At 47.6% G+C, this 20,848-nt stretch overlaps 2 long non-coding RNA genes across 2 annotated transcripts in view; both read right to left on the reverse strand.

Moving 5' to 3' along the window:
* Positions 1-16,255, reverse strand: part of LOC137164633 (uncharacterized) — a 32,234-nt gene extending 15,979 nt beyond the window's left edge. The window contains exon 1 of the long non-coding RNA XR_010923141.1: positions 16,061-16,255. This is a non-coding gene — a long non-coding RNA (uncharacterized lncRNA). The remainder of the gene's footprint in view (positions 1-16,060) is intronic.
* On the reverse strand, positions 247-9,082 carry LOC137164644 (uncharacterized). The gene is made up of 2 exons (XR_010923147.1): positions 9,037-9,082; positions 247-574 (listed from the first exon to the last, which is right to left on the reverse strand). It is a non-coding gene; the product is annotated as an uncharacterized lncRNA (long non-coding RNA).
* Positions 16,256-20,848: the final 4,593 nt, after the last annotated feature.

Here is a 20,848-nt window from a genome sequence, read left to right on the forward strand (position 1 = left end):
AAGAGCTAGGAAAGAGATGCAAGTTCTGGTTGATAAAAAGAAGGGCACAGCCAAACACTCCAGGATATGGAGGTAATTTGTAGCAAGGGCTTATGTAGCATTAACTTGTTTTACTCTGACACCCTGATTAATCAGTTTTATTGTGACAACGTGCTGTGCGCTGCAATGCTGCCTAGTGGGGGAAGCTGTCACAAAAAACACTTTATAGTTTTCTGATTTTCCATCACCAATCAACAGAAAAAAAAATTCCCAAGGACAGCTCAGCAACATGAGAAGTGGTGATAATTAAAATGCATTCCAACAAAATTAGACAGCATTCAGTGCTGTCATGCTATTAGGAGGTATTGCACTCAGAGAAAGAAACAATCAGGCTGTTCTCTTTGTCGGCAATTATTCATCTTCCCCCAAGAAGCCCAGCTTTGCACCTGTGTAAAGTTCACTACAGGATCCAACGGTTATTGGATCAGGCATTCCTTGGGCTGCCTACATTTCTTCCCTGATGACTTGCAACAAATGGCACCTCTGCTGTTAGCTGATCATTGCTGGCAGCTCCTTTAGGATTTGCCTCAGTAGTCTGCAGAGGATAGAAAAAAGTTCCTGTTTTATAATGTTGGATCCAGCAGAATTTTTGTTAAAGGAGCCGATCCCATTTGTGGGATAGTTTCCATCAGGGCTCAGAGACACATTCTACTCCACTGAGATCAATGGGAGGGTTGCAATAGGACCATCAGATGGTTGGGAGTGGGGGTTGGTAAGGAGTTGTTTCGTAGAATCATAGAAATGTAGGGCTGGAAGGGACCTCAAGAGGTCACCTAGTCCAGCCTCCCCCCATGCAGTGGCAGGATTAAATTTACCAAGGCCATGGGGAAGTTTGTTTTCCTTTTCATTAGGATAACATTTAAAACTTTAAAAATAGTATTTTGGTCTCCAAAAATCTTGTACAACATCCATTAAAATCCACTCACTAAAATCTTAGAAATCTGTCAACATGAATGTTCACAGCACACCCTTGAACCAGTCATGAACTCACTCATGCTGGGACCATGGGGAGGAGATGGCCAAATTATAATGCTACAAGGACTGGTTCTGCAGAGCTATACAGAGATCTAGACAGTGTAAGCACCGAGGCTGTTGAGGGAAGGGGAGTCAGTTATATGGGAGAAAGTGAAAAATGAGGAGACATTTTCCTGTATCATGTTTCTATCTAACTGCATGTACGTGACTTTCTCTTGCACAGATCTGGAGCTGCTCTGTAATAAATGCTGAATACTTTATGTCTCGTTTGTCTGATTGCAGTAAGGATGTCTAACCCTGCTGTGTGCATAAACATTAGGTGAATTCAGTAAGCAAGAAGGCCAAACAATGGGTGCAGATAAAACAAACACTTCCCCTGTTAAGAGGCCAGGCCTGAGCTATTAACTGTGAAGATCCCACTTCCTCACCGCAGTTTGTCTGTCGAGACAGAGAGCCAAACCCTCAAGAAGCCAATAAAGAGTTAACGAAATGCCCCCTCCCTCTGAACAGAGAGAAGACAGTTGTCAGACTCTCGGGCAATGGACCCTGCAAGCTAGTGGTCTGCGGTAAGACAGGCCTGCTTAGGACTTTTGGTAAGACAGATCTCAGCGTGGGCCTTCTGGTTTGTTCAATTCCTCTCTCGTGTGCTGCACTTTGTTCCAAATGGGAAGGTTAAACAATACTTTGGGTTAAGATTTGGGTTAATCCCCAACTGCACTGCTGGTCACAAGCTCCCAAGAGAACGGCAAACTCCGTCAGCCCTGTCAGGGCAAGCCTGGCTGACCCGCAGGCGGCACTGTAGAGCAGGACCCCGTCTAGGAGTGGAGACATTTGGGATTCTGCCACAAGGCAGTAAAGGCACAAGGCCTCATACCCGAGGCGGTGCACCCAGAGAAGGGGTCCGGCGGGCAACTCGCTCTGTTACCAGGACAACAGCTCCAAGTAGTGAGCGCTTTCATCTGCCATTCTCAAAGCAGTTCAGCATCACGCTCTGCATAGTACGGTTGGGGAAACTGAGCTCCAGAGAGAGGAAACGACTTGTCCAAAGCACACAACAGGTCAGGGGCAGAACTGGGAACAGAACTCGGGTCCTCCCTTCTCCCTGTCCAGCATCATGCCCTAGACAAGGCAAACCTTGCTCATGTCTAGTGAGGAGAGATCAGATGGATACAAAACCCAGAGGCATTCTCTGTGAGATTCCCAGAGGCAGGAGGGCTGATCTACAGCCCAGCCATTATTGCTGATAAACTGCTTTATGGACACACGCAACACTAGGAGGCTGGCGCGGCATTATTAAACAAAGTGGTTACCACTGAGAGTCCACCAGATGAGAACAAGCACCCAGGGCAAAGCTCCTGATTTCCCAGAGACAAAGAAGCAGCAGGACATATTGGTCCTTCAAGCTCTGGGGCACCGATGTCTTTCTGCTGTTTGCTCAGTCTCGGTAATGAAACAGCTTGCAAGGTGCTGATTTCTTAAGGAATGCTGTATCTACATACAAACTAGTGATTGATACAGAGACGGTAGATCAGGTAGTGTCACTCACCCTCTCTCCTAACACAAGAACCGGGGGACACTTATCTAAACAGAAAGGCAGTACATTTAAAACTGACCAAGGACGTATTTTTTCCCCACACAGCACCTGTCTAGCATGGAGAACTCATTGCCACAAGGTACCATTCAGGCCAATTCAAAACAGGATTTGACATGTATCTGGACAATGAGACTAGCCAAAGTTAAAATAGAAGTGATTTTTAAAAAACCACGAGTTTTGGAAGGGATATAAACACTGCTGGCTTCAGGGCATGAGAACTTTTGACTGATGGGAGTTAGGAGGAAGCTTTCCCTAGGGGCAGGTTATTACCTAAATAACTGCAGCTGCAGGGTTTCATTCACTGTCCTCTGAAGAATCTGGTGTTGGCCACTGTCAGAGGCTTGATAGAGCACTGGTCTGATCTAGTCTGACAGTTCCTATATGCCAACCTTTGCATTCAGGGGGGAAGTAATGTAGCAAATCCCAGCCCATTTTTACATGTTTGATTTTCACATCTATCTCGTATTGGATTTTTGCAGCTGCCTCTCTAAGCATAGCTGCATCCCAGCTGCTCCAGGAAAAAACAAGCTCTCAGTTTTACAGACACACAGTGCTAGAAGAGGTGCGCACAATGCATCATGGCACATGTTCCCTATCCAGCCATGCACCAGCTCCAAGGCTCACCACCTCTTCTTGCCTACCAACAAAAAGACAAAAAGCTCACTTGCCAAGTAAAAGACTGTGCTGTCTTAGGGACCCTTAGGCCAGCGAAGCAAGTGAGAAAGGCTGAGTGATTGACTTCAGGGACCTCCGCTGATTTACAGCAGCTGAGGATCTGGTAGGGTGACCAGCTGTCCTGATTTTATAGGGACAGTCCCGATATTCAGGGCTTTTTCTTCTATAGGCACCTATTACCCCCTACCCCTGTCCCGATTTTTCACACTTGCTCTCTGGTCACCCTAGGATCTGGTCCAATAACTGTACTCAACCAAAGAACCTGCTCCACATTCCCCAAAGTATTGCACTTTGGATATTGTCTTCCATGAATTCAGAGCCCTGTGGGAAGATAGAACACTGTAGCAGCACTGTGGGGTAACAGGGCATCTCATAGCTAATTCCACCGGCCACTCTGTGACCCCTGATATCCCTGTGTTCACGTTACCGCAATGCTATTTGCGTGAAATATGCCTTGAGAAGTGTCATTTGAGCCAAGATCCTGGGGAGAGACAGCAACCGGAATGGGAGCCAGTCATGAGTCGAGAGGTAGTCCATTACAAATCTACATGAGCATGACTGTGATGGATGTGAATGGGAGAACAGAAAGGACTGAGTTGCTCTGGATCTGATAGGTGTGCCAGGATGGAGTCAGTCAATCCAGATTTAGTCTGACTCTGCTGCAAACGTTCGATATAACCTTGGGTAAGTCACTTGGTCTCGCTGTGCCTCAGTTTCCCATTTGTAAAATGGGAATAATCCTCATTTTGTCTGTTTTATCTGTTTAGACGGCAAGTTCTTGAGGGCGTGGACTATCCCTTACCCTGTGTATGTACAGCACCTAGCACAATGGGGCCCTGATCTTGGTAGGGGCCTGTAGGCATTAGTGTAATGTGAATAATGGTAGGAAAGAGTGATTTCTTAAGCGGTTCTTTCTGGCCATACAATTAAAACTATGGGGCTTGCTGATAAACCTAAGTGCCTGTTTATGAGATCTGTGAAGTTTTTGTGATCTTGACAATCAAAGCACAAAGACTTCTAAGGGAGAGGGAGCCAGTTGTATGGGAGAAAATGAAAAATGATTACAATAGTCATTTTCCTGTGTCACATTTAAATCTAATTGCAACTGTGTTTTTCTTTCTGCACAGCCTGAATATTTGTGCCAGAGCTGACTGATCTCTGACAGGCTGAGAAGGGCTATCCTTAATTTACAGACTGGAAAAAAAAAGAAAAACAAACAGAACAATTGTGGGGGATTCCAGAGCATGAATGCATGTGTCAGCGTCTGGTTTATTTGCTCATTTCCCTGCAGCATGTTTCATTATCTATCATCAAGTGGCGACAAGTCTCCTTCACTCCTGGGGGAATGGATTAGACGTTGAACCAAGGAGAGCTTTCCCTAGGTTCATTCTCCTTGAGCTTTTTGTTATTAGACAGACAATTGCACCACAGAAGAAAACCAGGAAGGGAAGCTGCTGTTGGTTGGACACAATTATATTGATCAATTACACCGGACGCTGAATAGCCTTTAGTATATTAAACATATTGATCTCTCCTGTCTCAAGGGAAAGGGCAGTAGCACCAGCAGCCCAATTCTGTAATATGAGAACAGGGAGTGCTTAAAGGCCTGGTTTTCCACTTCTCCTTTGCTCAACTCAAAGGGAGTGTTGGCTGGATTAAGATTATTGGGTCCCAGCTCTGCAAACCTGTGGCACGGATGGCAGGGGAGATCAATATCTGTGCTTCAGAAGGCCGTGTTTCTAGTAGGTTTACAGTTGGCTCTAGAAACAAAGGCTACATATAGACTATGGGCTTGGGGTGATTCCCAGCTCATGCAGACGTACCCAAGTTAGCTCAACGAGTGCTAACAATATTACTGTAGCCCCAGGAGCCTGATCCTCTGAGTAAGTACTCAGCCTGGCCAGCCCCTGTCCAGATGTTATCACTCTCCCTGCCCAGGGCTGCTTGGAACAAACCGGTGGGTGGAAGAAGGGGAGTTAAAAAATGGAAAATATGGTAGGGAACGGAGAAGAGAATGAAGAAGGAAGAAAAGAATAGGCTGTATGTACGTTGGACGCTTGCTGGGGAAAAAAAAAAAAAAACCACAGCGAGAATGGAGAATAAGGGCTGTTCTACCCTGCAATTAAACCCTCGCTGCTGGCCCGTATCTGCCGGCTCAGGCTGCAGGGCTGTAAAATTGTGGTGTAGACATTCAAGCTCAGGCTGGAGCCCAGGCTCACGGCTGAAGGAGGCTCCCAGAGCCCAGGTTCCAGCCCGAGCCCAAACATCTACACTGCAGTTTTACAGCCCCACAGCTCCAGCGCTGTGAGCCTGAGTCAGCTAATGTGGGCCAGCTGTGGGTGTTTAACTTTAGACTGCACCATTAGAGAGGTAGTGAGGGACAAATGGAAGGAGAGAAACTTGGCTAAACTGAGACACTTGAGAGAGGCTTGAGACAGGAAATTCAGCTCCAGAGTCAGTGTCTTTCAAAGTTTGGACCTGTCTCTGTGGTCCCAATCCTGCAAAGTACTAGCCCCTGTCCATCCCATTCTCCTCTCCCATTCCATACCTGCCTTGCTTCCCCCGTGCCAGCTGCCCACATCAGACAGGTAGAAATTCACAGACCAGACCTACGGCTGGTGTAAATTGGCGTAGCTCCAGCCATGTCAGTGCTATGCCGATTTATACCAGCTGAGGGTCTGGCCCCTGGGTGGCATTGTTATTTCAGAGATGAAAGAGTGTGAATATTACACAAATAAAAAACAAATTAGGCAAAACATGTCAGCTTCAGGGACAGCTAAACCAATTCTGCAGCTGCAGAGAATATATTTACTCTTGCGTAGGGGAGGCTGATTCTTCTGACAGCCTAAAGAGAGTGTATTTCTCCTTTCACATTAGCTGCCTACGTCTTTTGTTGATTATTTCCAGATATCCTGTATGCACAATCATAACAGCCTCCATCCCCGCAGTCACCCTTTGTTTCCATTTCACATTAAGTGTCAATTTGGGTCGACAAGAGATTTCCACACACTCCCTTATTGCTATGAAAGCATCACTGCTTAAAGCGTCACGTGGCATCAGGGACGTGCCAACATGAGGCTGCAATGCAGCAAGATGACGGACATGTGGGCTTGGGAGTGTCATTGAGGGGTCTGGGCATGCACAGGTGGTGAATGAAGGGGAGGATTTCCTTTTTACTCATCATCCCCACCTAAGGACCTCATGGCTTTCCTGAGTGACAGACAGGTCACGCTCGGAAATAAATTCTAGGACTGTGGGTGAGGAGAAGTAAGGCAAGTTGTGCCATCAAGCTGGCTAAGGCACCAGGACAGTGAGTGTGTGGAGGTGGAAGGAGAGGATCTGGGAAAAATTAAAGTGGTAGCATGGTTCGATAGATAGGACACTGGAGTGGGAATCAGTGGACCTGGGCTCTACTCCCCATCTCTGCCACTAAATGACTGGCTGACCTTGCACTAGTTCCTTGACCTCTATAGGTCTTCGTTTCCCTGCCCACAATTTGTCTGGTCTTATCTATTTAAAGTGTAAACTATCTGGCACAGGGGCTGATCTTTACAATATGTATGTACAGCACCTAGCACAACGGGGCCCTGAGCTCGGTTGCAGTCTCGAGGTGCTATTGTAATAGCTAAAATAAATATATAAGCCCCTAACAAATAAAACATGTCTATTTGACAGTTCACCTATATGATGTCTGTGTCATCTATGTAGACTCTAAGCTCTTGATGGGGCTTGGAACAAGAGGGCCGTAGCCATGGCTGGGACCTTTGGCTTCAATTAGTTCCAGCTGGAACTCCCTTAAGCCCTCCCCACCCCCAGTGCCATTTAGCTATTTCCATTGGGTAGGTCAGTGATGGATACCATCATCTGAACATAGAAAGTATTGTGGTGCAGTGGGTTAAACCTGGTTGTGATGCGTTGGCCAAAATTGCTGCCTTTCATTTAGATGGACGTAGAGGAGTGAGTGAAATAGTAGTCCACAGCATAGGCATGTGTCTCCATCCAGAACAAAGGCAAATGCAAGGCTGCCCAGATATGTGACTGACCTGAGTGGAGGGGCTCAGGGGGCATTATTTGATCAGAGGTGTGTGTGCAGGGGTGGTAAGAAAGGCAGGAGACGGCAAAGAAAGAAACATAACCTGGATAGATAAATGCGATGTGTGACTCTGAAGGAAGCCTAGAGCGTGGATTTCTGCGTCTGGTGCTGGCTAAAGAGGCTGGGGATGTAAATGAAAAAACTATCTTGTGTTCAGGGAAACAGGACTTTGTGCTTTCTGTGTCAATAAACAAGACTGCATCACAGAAAATACCTGACTCCATCCTCAATTTCTTCTCTTAACTGGAGCAACTTACACCACCTCAAATTTGTCTGGCTGCTCAGGGTGGCAAGAGGCAACCATGTGTTTAAGCTGCCATCAAGAAGGCGGTTGCCTAGACCCTACTTCCAGATTTTTCTGACCTTGGAGAATGTCACAAAGTGCCTGCCTTATTAGTTCTTCTGAGCTCTCAGGAAATTCAAGTAGAGGTTGATCAAAAAGGATTTTCATTAAAAGAAAAAAAAATGGCCTCTGCAAAAGAAAGTCTGTCGTGATTGAGGTAAATACCCAGGCAGGATGTGGAGAATGAAAGACAATTCCCTCTTACTCTAGCTGTGTCTGATTTAACTGGAAATGAGACTCCAGCCTTTTTTCCCCCCCAAACCGCTAGTGCTTCTAAATCTGTGAGATGGGGATAGAGTACATGTTAAATCAATTCCTCCGGAGCTGTATGCATGCCAAAAATCAGGAAGAAAATAAAACTCACACATTTCAAAGTCATTTGCTAAGCAGGTTACTTAGAACTTTTGCTTTGAGGGAGAGCCAGGAAAATATCAGACCTTCTCCAAGTCAGAGGGCAGAGCACTGGAAATGGGGAAATGGATTCCCACAAGGACAGGCAGGGTCATCTGGTCCAGTGGTTCCCAACCTTTTTGGCTTGAGGGCCACAGATAATTTTTACACCCTGAAGGGCCACAGCAGCCACCCCCTCTGACTGCAACAAGACGGAAGGAGTTCAGCGAGGAGGCTGTCTCCTTGCTGATCTCCCATTCCCTTGGCTGCAGCAGGGAAACGGCACGCATCCTGTAGCCCCATGCGCTCCACCTGGGTCCCTAGGCAGCAGCTCCCTTCTGCTGCCAGTGGGAGGGGAGCCCTGGGCCACTTTAAAAGCCCCAGTGGGCCACAGGTTGGGAATCACTGGTCTGGTCAGTTCCCTATTTTCCAGGGCCCAGCTCCAAAGAATGGAGCAGCCAGAAAAGGCTCAGGGCGGTCACAGCAGCCCCTTGCCTCAAAGCGGAACAAAAGTTCCTGTCAAGTGGATTTCTCAGGTCTCCACATTTCTGTGTGATTCAAGCTCTCATCAGGGAGAGCTGAAGAGACAGAGAGATGGGGGGGAGGGAGGGGGCAGGGAGGGGAAGTGCTGATTACAATCATAGCGTCGTATTGGCAGACTAAGACCAATGCAGCCACATTTATTATTGTATTAATGTAGAAGCCCCACTGAGAGCAGGATCCCTTTGTGCTGTATGCACAGACCTAGTGAGATGTAGTCTTTGCCCCGAAGAGCTTGCAGTCTACGTAGATTAGGGCTGGGAAGGGAAATAGAGGCACAGAGAGGGTAAGGGTCGTGTGACAGGTCAGTGGCAGAGCTTAGAATAGGACCCAGGTCTCCTGATTTCTAGCCCAGTGCCCTGTTTGTGGGACCCCACAGCCTATTACCTGAATCCTGGTTGCACCCACACTGTGCTACACTGCAGAATCTGACACAGCCCTCACCCCAAAAAGTGGGGAAGGCCTGCAAAGAAAGAGAAGGAGTTCAGTTTCAGGGGGCAGGAAGCAGTGACCGGCCCAGATGCAGGAGTGGATTGAAGGAATGGGGTAGGAGGGGGATTTGGGAGTCATCAGCAGAGAGGGTGAGAACACCCAGGAGAGGCAGGTAGAGTGAGCCCTGGGGAAGAATGGGGCAACTAAAGTCTCCGCTGCCTGCAGGAGACATTTAGGGAGTATTTGCTAATGGTTCATTCTCATTTATCAGTTATTGTTAGTTTGTTGTAATGAGTTTAATTAGACAGACCCTGCACTGCACACAGAGTGCATCATTACAGAGCTGGAGCTGTCACCCTGCATACATTTGCAAGACAATATTGCCAGATTCCCTTGTATCCTTTCTCCTGCGTGGTGCCTCCCTGGCTTTACATGCCCAAGGCAATACCCTGTCATTGGACCACCCCCCTACCCACCAGGGGGTGCTTATTTAGACCCACTTAATTGATTCAGGCTGGTGGGGACCATTATCAAAGAGGAAGCTTCCATTAGAAACCTTTGCAAAACTTGTGCAGAGAGAAGAAGCCCCCATTCCCTTCTCCGCTACAGGAAATTGTTCCAAAACTCAAGTATGAAAAAGTAATTACATTCTCTCTTTTCATGTCTCCTTGCTTAATCACATCTGGACAAGCTGGAGATTAGCCAGCACTAAATCCCTTGAATGATTTAAAAATGAAAGAGGCAATAACCACAACTTAAGTTAGCTGTTTTGATAGCCCCTTAGGAACAACCCCCATGAAGCCTCTCTTGTTCTGGGGAGAGGAGACCCATGTTTTTAAAGCAATGCCTTTCACCATCTCACAGCAGAACTCCCAGTCATTCAAAGGCTGGGTGTAGGGATTGAGTGGTCTAGGGAGAAAAATACAACCACCCAAGAAACAGGCAGCCGGGAGCTCTGGATCTCTTTTGTAGAGCAGTTTTGCTCTATATTTTATAGTCTGGCTCTGCCTGCTTTCCTCTTAACCCCAGCCTCCCTGCTGCTCCCAGCCTGCTAGAACTGCCTCAGACTCCCCCCTTCCCCCCTGCTTGCAGGAATCAGAGGAAGAGAGATCAGCTACATAAGAAGTAGGGCTTCTGCACTTACTCAAGCTCTCATTTTGCAAGTGGCTTCCTTTCCAGCAGCCTTCATTTATGCAGGTGGAATAGGTGATGAGTTAATACGCTCCAGGTGCTGAGTTAAGTGAGGTGGACTCATTACTCCCCTCTAGGCAAAGGACACACTTTCCCAAGGTTAGAGAGATGCAGTCATTTGGTTTCTAGGGAAGGCCTGGGGCAGTGAGGTGGGGATGATTACCAGCCCCTCAGCTGATGTAAATTGGGGTAGCTCCACTGACATCTGTGCAGTATGCTACTTTGCACCAGCTGAGACGGTCCTTGTGTTCTATTTGGAAAAGTAGGTTCCCTAGGCAGAGCTTTTTTCAGCATTAATGCCTGATGAGTTGCTACCTTGATGCCTTTTCTCTGGAAAGGCTTTCAGTTTAAATATTTAATTAGAGAAAATGCAAAGGAAAGGAGAAGAGAAAGCAGGCAGAATACATAGCACAGAAGTAGGGCATGAAGTCAAGTGATCCCTTGATGCAACAGCATGCAAGGATTTACAGTAGGCAGTGTCAGGGATTTAACAGCGAACTTATTTGCCATTGTGAGATGACCAAATGGATTTGGGCTTCTCTGATGTATAAGTGAGAAGCAGCCACACAGGACATACAGGTGTCTTAGTTCTGTAACATTGATACATGGTGGGTGACAGTCCCACCTTTGCAGAGGGCCAGCACAAAGTCCATGCACCACATAAGTCTCACATAGGCTCTCAAAATAGGAGTTAACTGGAGCATAGGCCCACTCTACCCTGTGTGCATAAAAAAAGCCAACATGTACCAGGCACATAGGCAATACAGAATACCACATACATCATTCTACTAGCCAGATGGACTCATACCCTCCTAAACAAATCCCTGGACTAGTAGCCTTGACTCCTTTCCTTCCCCTGGGTAAGGCCATAATTGGTGTGAGATGTTGATTAGCTGTTACTATCTCCACCTTGGGATCTGTAACAGGAGAAGTGAAAAAAAATCAGCAAAGCCCCTTTGTTTTTCCATCTTTGATTTTCCTTTTGAGGGACACATGCAGAGTGGAACAAGAGAGTCTGGAGATACTCCTGGCTCCTCCCATTAAAGCGTCTGTAGCAAGAAATTTGGGCAGGAGTCTGCTGCTCTGCATGCGTGGCTCAGAGCTGTGCATTTGGTGATGGGTGGGGGGTCTAGTTCTGTCATCACAGACACTCTCTGCTTCGCCACAGAGGGTTAGGGTGCCTAGTGAGGGGGCTAGTTTTGGTTATTTTGGTAAGCTGGGCATGTGGGTCTGTGGACTATGCACTAAACTGGGAAACAGGAGGCCTATGTTCTAGGCTTAGCTCTACCACTGTCCCACTGTGTGAACCAGGGCAAGTCCCTCCCCGTGACTCAGTTTCCCCATATGTAAAATGGAGATAGTGACACCCTCCTTTGTACAGTGACTTCAGGTGGATGGATATAAAGTATTATTATTTACTACTAGGAACTGGAAGGAGACCAACTCCTATTACCCAGGCCAATAAACAGCAGTCTCATTGTTTTCTTGTGCTTCCCCATCTGTGTATTTACCTGCTGTCTCTTATCTTATACTTTCAGCTCTGAGGCAGGGACCATCTCTGAGTTCTGTGTTGGTACAGCACTTGTATAATGGGGCTCTGTGACCACAATACTAGCAGGCAGCTGGCGGCAAGTTTTTGTTAACCATGGAGCTTATCTAGATTTGAACCAGTGAACTAGAAGGGAAAGACTCTATTACCTAGTCTTGATCCCAGGAGCCAGTTCTGTAAACTCAAACTCAGCTAAGTGTTTGTCAGAAAGCATCCATAAGCCAATACACAAGGCCATGAAAGCCTTCCCAACTGCCTTATAGAAAAGCACTGTCGCTTATGACAATTAGCATGCAAAATGGTGAAGGGAAAACTGCTTCTATTGAGATTGAAAGTTGCATCTCTCTCCTCTTAACTTTGCACCATAATCCAGGGCGGTTTTTCAAGTCTCTCCAAGTGTCAGAATCCCTGGCGCAGTGAGTGATGAGACAGCTGCTCTATGATGTGCCATAACAAACAATTCATTACTGCAAAATGGACTTACAATCATTAGCCCAGAAGCTCGAAGTTTAATGTTGCATTCTGCAGTCTCACAAATACTGCTTGGCGCCGGGGATTATACATCACATTTTATATCAATAGTGAAACCTGAACTTAAAAGACAATGGCTATTTAACTTGTTTAGCTGACATATTTGCTCTTCATGAATAAGCCCGCTTGGGAGACAAACACTAAAGCACCCAGGCTCATTATTAGAGATTAGTGCACAGAGCTGCATTGCCCAAGGAAATCAGTCTCCTCTGCAACAGATCTGCCCTTGTGTTCAAATTTCAGATAACAGCATCAGTAAATAAGTGCTGGTGGCTGCTTGCTGAAGGCCTGGAGCCGAGTGGGTCCCTCTGGTAGGGCCACCAGTCTTCAGCCTCTATCAGCTGCTGGGCTTGTGTAATAAGGAGATGAACATGACTTTTCAGAGGCATGCCTAGTGGTGTAGGGATTCTGGGTGGGATCCACTAAGCAATTTACATGCCTGAACTCCAGATTTAGGTGCCTAAATCCTTGCAAGAGGCACTGTTGCAATCAACAACTGCTTGGTTGCCACATAACTCTGTAGGTGCCTAAATTCACTTGGCACCTAATTTGCCACTGTAAACGATGCCATAGCACCCAAGACCCTGGGCCAAGGGGACTGCTGCGTCATTCTAAGCATCCAGACCCCTGTCTCCTGTTTAAGCCCCAGAGTGATTCACAGCCCAGGGGAAGACAGGCATTTAGCCGCCTCGGTTGGGTGCTGGGCCTGGACTGGTAGGTGTGCTTCGATCCTATTGGATTGGGTCCCATTCAAAATCTGGCCAGAGGAGCTGGTGATGCCACCCACCTTATAACTTTTAACCCAGTGGTTACAGCATTCGCCACCTCTGCCTCGAAAGCACCCGGGGAGGAGGCCGAGGTGAGTGAGGAGACAGAGAAACCAGCCCTCAGAGCAGGAAACTGAGCATCTCCCTGTCAGTAAGATGTGAGACAGAGTCAGCCGTGCTCATGGAGGTGGCGACAGCAGACTGGCCACCCTGCCTGGTCTTTTGCTCCTGGGGGGAGAGCGAATAGGAATGAAGGAAAGCTGGATTTGCTCTTCTCTGTGCTCCCAGTGCAGGGCTGGCCTTGGCCTTTGATGAACAGCTGCAGTTTCCTAGCTGCGTCTTCTGAACCTGGCTCCTTTCTACCGCCTATTCGGCTCATCACCCAGGCAGGGCGTGAAGGGCCAGTGAAACACAATGGAAATCACTCGCACCCACCTGCTGTCCCCCTGCCTCACTGTGCCATGTGCTGCTTCCACTCACGTGAAAGGAATCTCTCATCCCCTTTGTTGATAAGCTAGTCACTGCCTCCCCTACTGGGAGAGTGGGCATGGAGGCATGTGCTCAAAGCCGCCACTTGTCCTTATCTCGAGAATCACACATGCAGAAACAGCAACATGTGAGACTGAGCCACTGTGCACAAGCACAGCATTATGTACAAGGAAAAGAACGAGGAGTAATCTGGCTTCAGGATACACGTGTGTGTACACCCCCCCCCAGAAAATCAGTCCGTTACAGCTCAGAACTGTAAAACTCTGATGTGCAGAAGCATCTCTGGGCTGCATTAGTTACACAGAGCTTTATTTTGTGCCTATGCTGTGGGTATGTATCTGCATACTTTAAACAAAACAAAACTCACACTGCTTGCAAAAGGCAGCCGTTCAGCTTTACAGATCTTAATGTCCCCGCACCATACCGAATCTCCTGAAAAATTCTTTGGGTCTTGGGTGAGCTGGGCTGGGCTAATCTCTCAAGGTCAACAACAGAGCTGGTTGGGAAATGTCCCTCCCGATGAACTATTACAATGAAAACAAAAATTATTGTGTTTTTCCTAAAATTCTGACATTTTGGGGGATTTGTCGTCAAAAAACTAAAAACTGTTCTCCTTCCCCCCTGTTTTTGGCTGAAATCTTTTTAGTTTTGGTCACTAAAAATTGAAGATTTTTTTTTTTTTTGGAAAAAAAAAATGTAATTATGTAGATTCTGTGAAAATTTCTGTTTTGTCAAAAAACAATTTTTCATGGGGGGGGGGAAACATGTTGATGCAAATTTTTCAACCAGCTGTGCTCAAACCTTTTGCCATGAACAAGGATCACGCAAAAGAGCTGATTTTTGAGGTGGTTTGTGTTAATTAGAAGGAAATTGTTTTTTTTCTAGGAAACCACCTAAGTCTGGGGTTTACAAAACTACAGCAGAATTTTCAAGTCGTAGGTGGCTGTATTTACTGATCAAAGGTCTTGTTTTATACATTAATTGTTGGCTTCCATGACTGGGACCATTGTTCTGGCTAGATATGTAGGCAAGCAGTCTGACATTCTGGCTTCATAGCCTTATCAGAATAAGATGAGTTCTGTCTAGAGCTGGGTGGAAAATGGTTCTCATCCCATCAAAAAGTTTCAAGATTTTGAAAACTTTTTCCTATCCCAAAGTGGAATGAAAAGGAAAAAAAAAAAAAAAAAAAAAAATCAAATTTTTGCAAACTGAAAATCTGGGGAAAAAATAAATCAATTTAAGCCAATTAAAATGTTTTGTTTTTGCTTTTGACTTTAAAAAAAAAAAACCCAAAAAACTACATGATCTCAAATTTCAGAATGAATCCAAAATTTGAATTTGTCATTTTGGAAGTGTTGAGACAAAACTTTTTTCGATATGCTTTTTACGTCTAGAAATTTGTCGAAAGTGACCCTTTTCCTAGGAAAGGGTCACTTTCGAGGAATTGTTGTCCGATGAATACATGTTTGGTTGAAACATTCAGGACCAGAAGTTGCTATTGCTGGTAAGCGGCACTGCCACCTGTTCCCAGGGGTAACATGCAGAACGTCCCACTTAAACTCTTAATTGCAGCCTACGTGGTGCCTAGATCTCGTGCTGGGCAACTGCTCATGGTTGAGCTTCACGCTACATGAGCTAAACTGCCACCAGCCACCTCAACAGGCTGTTCAGTGCTGCAGAGCCCCTGGTTCTTACGTCCTCCTGCTCGGAGCTGCAACACCCTGCTCTGATTCAATTGAACAACATCAGTTTGCTTGTCTCACTAGAGTGGCTCTGCGTGCAGGGAGTGTCATGATATTTTCTGAACCCAAGCCAAGCACATCAAAATGCTCTAATATAATCACAGTCTCTGCGCATTACTCAAGAGCTGAACTAATCTGTGTCATCATGAGATATAGACACTACTGATTTCTAGAGGCTGAGATTTAATGTTAAGGTGGGAGCGAAAGGCACTAACCAACAGACTGTAACATGGTGTTAATGCAACACATTCCTTGCATGTGTAGAAAATTATAGTTAAACTTCCCATGTGAGGCAAAATAAATACAATCCCAAAGGATTTACTTAGCTCCAAACTATCGAATGATGGAAGGCTGCTCCATGCCACCTCTTAATATGCTTGTAAGTTCCTTTTCCATGTGACATGGAATTAGCACAATCATAGTACAGGGTTTCCCTCTGCGAGATATCAGATTGATGTTCTCCAAAGCCACATTGATGGACCCATGTCATGGGGCAAATACACCCCATCACCCCTTTATCCCCAGGGTTAAAACTCAACAGGCTGCCCCTGTTGGGGCTGGGTGGCTTAGTGACCACAGGGATGGGGAACTCCACTTGGTCCCAGACTAGAGCCCTGTCAATGGAGTGAGTGTCTGCCACTGAGGGATCCTGTCAAAACACACTGACTTCTCCTGGGGCAATAGCTAGCCTTCCCCCAGCCTCTTCCTACCTTGATTCCTGAAGCCATGGTCTGGGCAGCACTAGGGTCTCCAGATCCTTCAGTGTGTGTAGCAGCCAACAACTCCAGCCTCCATCAGGTGTCTGCAGGCTCCTGGGCAGCCACTTGAGTCTCAGTGTCTTTGGCCTCTATGGTCTGGTGCAGCAATCATTCCCAGGCTGGGGCCACTACCACACAGCCTTCCTTCTCAGCACTGAGCCCCAAGTGACCTGAGCTGCTCCCTTTTATACTAGTGCAGCAGTTGGAGCATGCCCAGCAAAGGTGGAGGGGCGGGGCTTCCTCCGCCCAGAGTGTGGGGTTAACTCCTTCCTGCCCAGTGTGGGGCAAGTATACCCTGTCATAACCTCCAAATAATGAGCTACAGGGTAATTAACCATTGGAACAATTCACCAGGGTCTATGGTGGATTCTCCATCACTGGCCTTTTCTAAATCAAGTTGAGATGTCCCTTCTGACCTTGGAATCTCTGAATAGAATGATGAGACATTGCAATACTGCAGTGAAGCGATGATGCCAGTGACATTCTAGGGCTTCACATTGAATAGTAGTCTATGCTGTTAGGGCAGGAGGCTGGTTTTCTGGTGAGGGCACTGGAGTGGAACTCAGGAGATCTGGTGTCAATTCCCCTACCACAAACTTGCTGTGGGACTTGGGCAAGTCACTTAATTCTTCTGTACCTTAGTTTCTCCATCTGCAAAGTGATGATTTGATTTCCCTACTTTATAAAGCACAGGGATGTTCTGATGCTAAATTCATACAGTTTTGTAAGCGCCCCCGTGATGGGGGCTCTATAAATAGACCGGTTCTGTTCTAGGCACTCTGGCTGCCATTGGAAATCGAAGATCTGCACTCTTCAGGATTGAAATCTGTACTTACAAATACTCTGTCACTTCACTAGTGGGAAGATTGGTACATATTCTGGAGAGAACTGCTCTGAATGACCTAGTCTCTGAGGCAAAAGATCTTGTTGTTGAATCCATTAAGGTTTTAATATATAGAGCCAGTCACCGTTAATATGAATGTCAAGTACAAGGAATTAACTTGCCATTAAACTAGTTACAGTGCCAATTAGCGATTCCACAGGAATGTTGGTAAATGTTTGCCATTAATCACTGTGCATATTTGTAATGAGTCATACTACAAGCACTTTGTTTGCTACTGAAAAGTATGGGGAGCTGCCGGGACTCTGGCGTCCAGTCTGGTCCTCAGCCCGGGAGAAACTGCGCTGAAGTGAAAGGAAGTACTGCTCTGGGGTGGGAGAATAATGTCCCTGGGATACAGAGTATTCCTGAGGCTGTCCCACAGCAGCATGCTGCTAGCAAGAAGGAATGATTTTCTTGTGGTTAAGAGAGTGGCTGGAACGCGGTACGTGTGGGTTTCATTCCCAGCATGCTATGTATGCTTTCTGTACAACCCTAGGCATGGTAGTCCTCCGTTTTCAAAAGTGCATAGTTCTCATTTAGGCATCAAAAATACGTGGCCAGCTTTTTAAAAAGGCTCGGCCTGGCAGAGACCAACAACTTTTGGAAAATCTGGTCAGAAGTGTCATAGTGCGAGCTAGTGGGTGCTACGCTGTTTTGAAAACGTGACCCCAATGTTGGATGAAAATCAATATATGAAAACCTGGCCTTTAATCTCTCTGTGTCTCAGTTCCCTCTCCGTAAGGAAGGAGACTACTTCCCTTCTCCTACCCGTATCTATTTAGATTGTAAGACCTTCAGGGTGGGGACCAACTCTTACTACATGTATGTACAGAGCCTAGCACTGTGGGGCTCCAGTGTTCTTTGGACTTCTAGGTGCCACTGCAGTAAAAAAAAATATAATCTGTCGATTTAAGTTCTTTATATGGTCCCCATCACTACAGTATCCAAGCATCTCACCACCCCTTAGTGCATTTATCCTCATAACACTCCTGGGCTGTGCTATTATCATCAGTCTACAGAAGGGGAACTGAGGCACAGACAGACTTGCTAAAGGTCATACAAGGAGTCTATAGCGGAGCATGGATCTGAATGCAGGTCTCCTACATCCAGATCAGAGCCCTAACCATTGGACCATCCCTCACATTCAACAACAATGGAGTACTAGCACCGGGGCTGCAAGGGGCTAGTAAATTCTCTTGCTAAGAGAGGAAGTAAGGAAATAAAACTTGCCTTCCAGCAGAAGGTCTAGCTCTGTTTAAACAATGTCAGAATTATTAATACTGGAAGCTCCTTGCTACTGTTTAAATGAACCCAGCCAATGGCACTGATAATTAAAAAGCAGCAGTGTCGCTTCCACTGCTGTGTATTTCCTTCCGTACTCAGAATCCCTTGTATCCCATCACTGCCCAAACACACAGTGCATTGCTCAGGACTCTGACCATCTTTAAAGCCAGGGAGGAGGCAATAGCTCTGCAGATGGCTTGACTGCGGCTCAGGGTTTTGTTTATGAAAGTCATCCAGCGCCTCGCAGCCTGGCTTGATTAGTTCGGAATGGTCCCTGCACTTTATCAGGAGCCTGCAGTTAGAGAGGAGATTATACGAAGGAGTCTGTTACTTGCAGATATGCAGCCCAGTCAGCTGCCAAGATTTCCGATCCAGTCTATTCCAGGCAAGTGACGTATTTCATTAGCTGCTGAAGGGAGCTGTGTTCTGAACACCCCTGGCTTGTGATGCTGGGATGGGAACGGGTCTCCTTCTCAGAGCCTAGAACCCTAATGTGCCTTGACTTCGCACATTAGGTTGTCTGGCTGGGCGGTGTAAGTCTGTTACAGTAATGGCTAAAGAGAACAAAGGGGGTGGGGCAGACCCATCCTCTGATCTTCCTCTGGCGTGCTGTGCCTTTTCTCTGCCCCTTTCATGGGAAGCGCGAGGTTGGTTGGTGTCGGACCCCCCTCTCCAGAAAGGAGGTGGCTGCACGTTCCCAGTTCTCTCTCCTCGCCACACAGCCTGGGCAGAGTGTGAAATCTGCTCTGAAGGGGCTTGACTAGGCGGTGGGTGGCTGGGATAATGAAAGGCTGGCGGGTTCCCGCATCTTGGATGTCACATTTCCGGCCAACGACCAGGTCATTGCGGGCGCCAGTGTCCGTGCCAGGGGCAGACAGCCACGGCCAGGAGCGGCTGTTAGGCCGGATCCTCAGCGGGCAGGAACAGGCAGAGCTGTGTTGTGCGGGAGCATTGCCGATTGACACCAGCTGAGGGTCTGGCCCACTGTTCTGAGCTGGGGGGAAGCCTGGTGGAGCACGGAAGAGTTGAGCAGGTCTCAACCTTTTCAGGCGCCCAGCCCAGTGAGGAGGGCTTTGGCTGGGCCAGACGGCGGGCTCTGCCTTCCGTGCTCCCTAACGGGCTAGATCAGGCACAGCTGAGCAAGCCCACCGATGGGGAGCACACCCAGCCCCTGCGGGGAGGGTCTCCATGGCAACGGAATCAGGGCGGTTCCATTGCAGAGGGACGGAGGATGAGTTTGGGGAGGCTGTGCCAGGCGTGTGGACCACAGACAGGATAGGGGGGGAGCTCAGCTCTGTGGAAGGGGGCTGGGAAAGGAGGGTGGCTGGCGGGGCAGGGCATCTGCTGCTGTTCAGATCAGGCTTCCTGCCCTGAGGCGACTGCTGTAGAGCAGCTGTGTCTACGCTACAGCTTACGTCGGCAGAACTTATGTCTGAATAACCCCTTCCTCCCTCTCCGAGCCGCATAAGTTACACCGACATAAGGGCTCACCTGCACAGCGTGATGTCGGCGGGAGGGCTTGTGCCGCTGGCGGGGGTGGTTTTATTATGCCGATGGCAGAGCTCTCTCCCCTTGGCCTAGAGCGTCTTCCCCAGACGCACCACAGCGCTGGGGGTGTAGACCTGCCCTCCCAGGGGATCCCACAGGCTATTGGCAGCCTGTCTGAGCATCTGCCCCATGCCCGGCCCAGCTCCGTGGGATGGGTGCTGGGCTCTGCGTTGGGATCTGAGGGAGGTGCAGGGTGACCCAGGGAAGCGGTGACAAAATTCAGTGTACACCCCTGTGGGAATGCACTGTCGAGGCTGCAGGAGCAGAATGGCCCTGGGGTCTGTTGAAGGATCCTCCGCAATCTTCCTCTTGACGAGCCCCTTCCTCTTTCCAAACAGACACGGTCTGTGGTTCGCTCTGCCACTTGGGCGCCAACTCCTTTCCCACCCCAATCTGGCTAAATCTGGGCACATGCTTCCATGCCGTACTCCTCCAGTGCGGGTGATGATACAGCGAAGTGAAGCAATAATATACAATGGGTAATGACACACAACACACAGGGACACAGTCCTCCTGCAATCCATGCAGAGCTGCTACATTTCTCCCATCCCATAATCTCAGAGCCTATTCCTGTGACAGGCCCTCTAGCCTTCGGAACCACAAAAGAAAGCCGTCAGCCAGTGCAAATCCCAGGCCCAATGAGCTACTACTGCACCCACCTGACAGACCCAGAAGCAAGTCCACCGCTGACTGTTACAACAGAATCTAGATGCTGGCCAAATTGTCTCCCGGTATCTGACATTGGAGCATCAGGAGTGGCAGCTGCAGAGATGGTAAATGCATTGCATGTGTATAACTGACATCAACAGAGTCCTCTTTTATTAAACTCCCTCCTTATCCCCTTGCACCACGCAGAGAATTCAGAAATCCTGGCGATACTGCACTCAAAGAGAGGGGCTTTAGTTCACCAGCTAACCAAACATTCGCTATGCCTTTGTATTCATCAAATTCCTTCTTCAGCAGACTTCAAATGAGAGGCTATTCTTCTCTCATCTGTTAGGGCATCTGTCAGGAGCTGTCGCACA

Source organism: Emydura macquarii, unplaced genomic scaffold (genome assembly GCF_026122565.2).
Source record: "Emydura macquarii macquarii isolate MOO-44397 ecotype Brisbane River unplaced genomic scaffold, CSIRO-AGI_Emac_v2 contig_312, whole genome shotgun sequence".
Classification (NCBI taxonomy): Eukaryota; Metazoa; Chordata; order Testudines; family Chelidae; genus Emydura; species Emydura macquarii.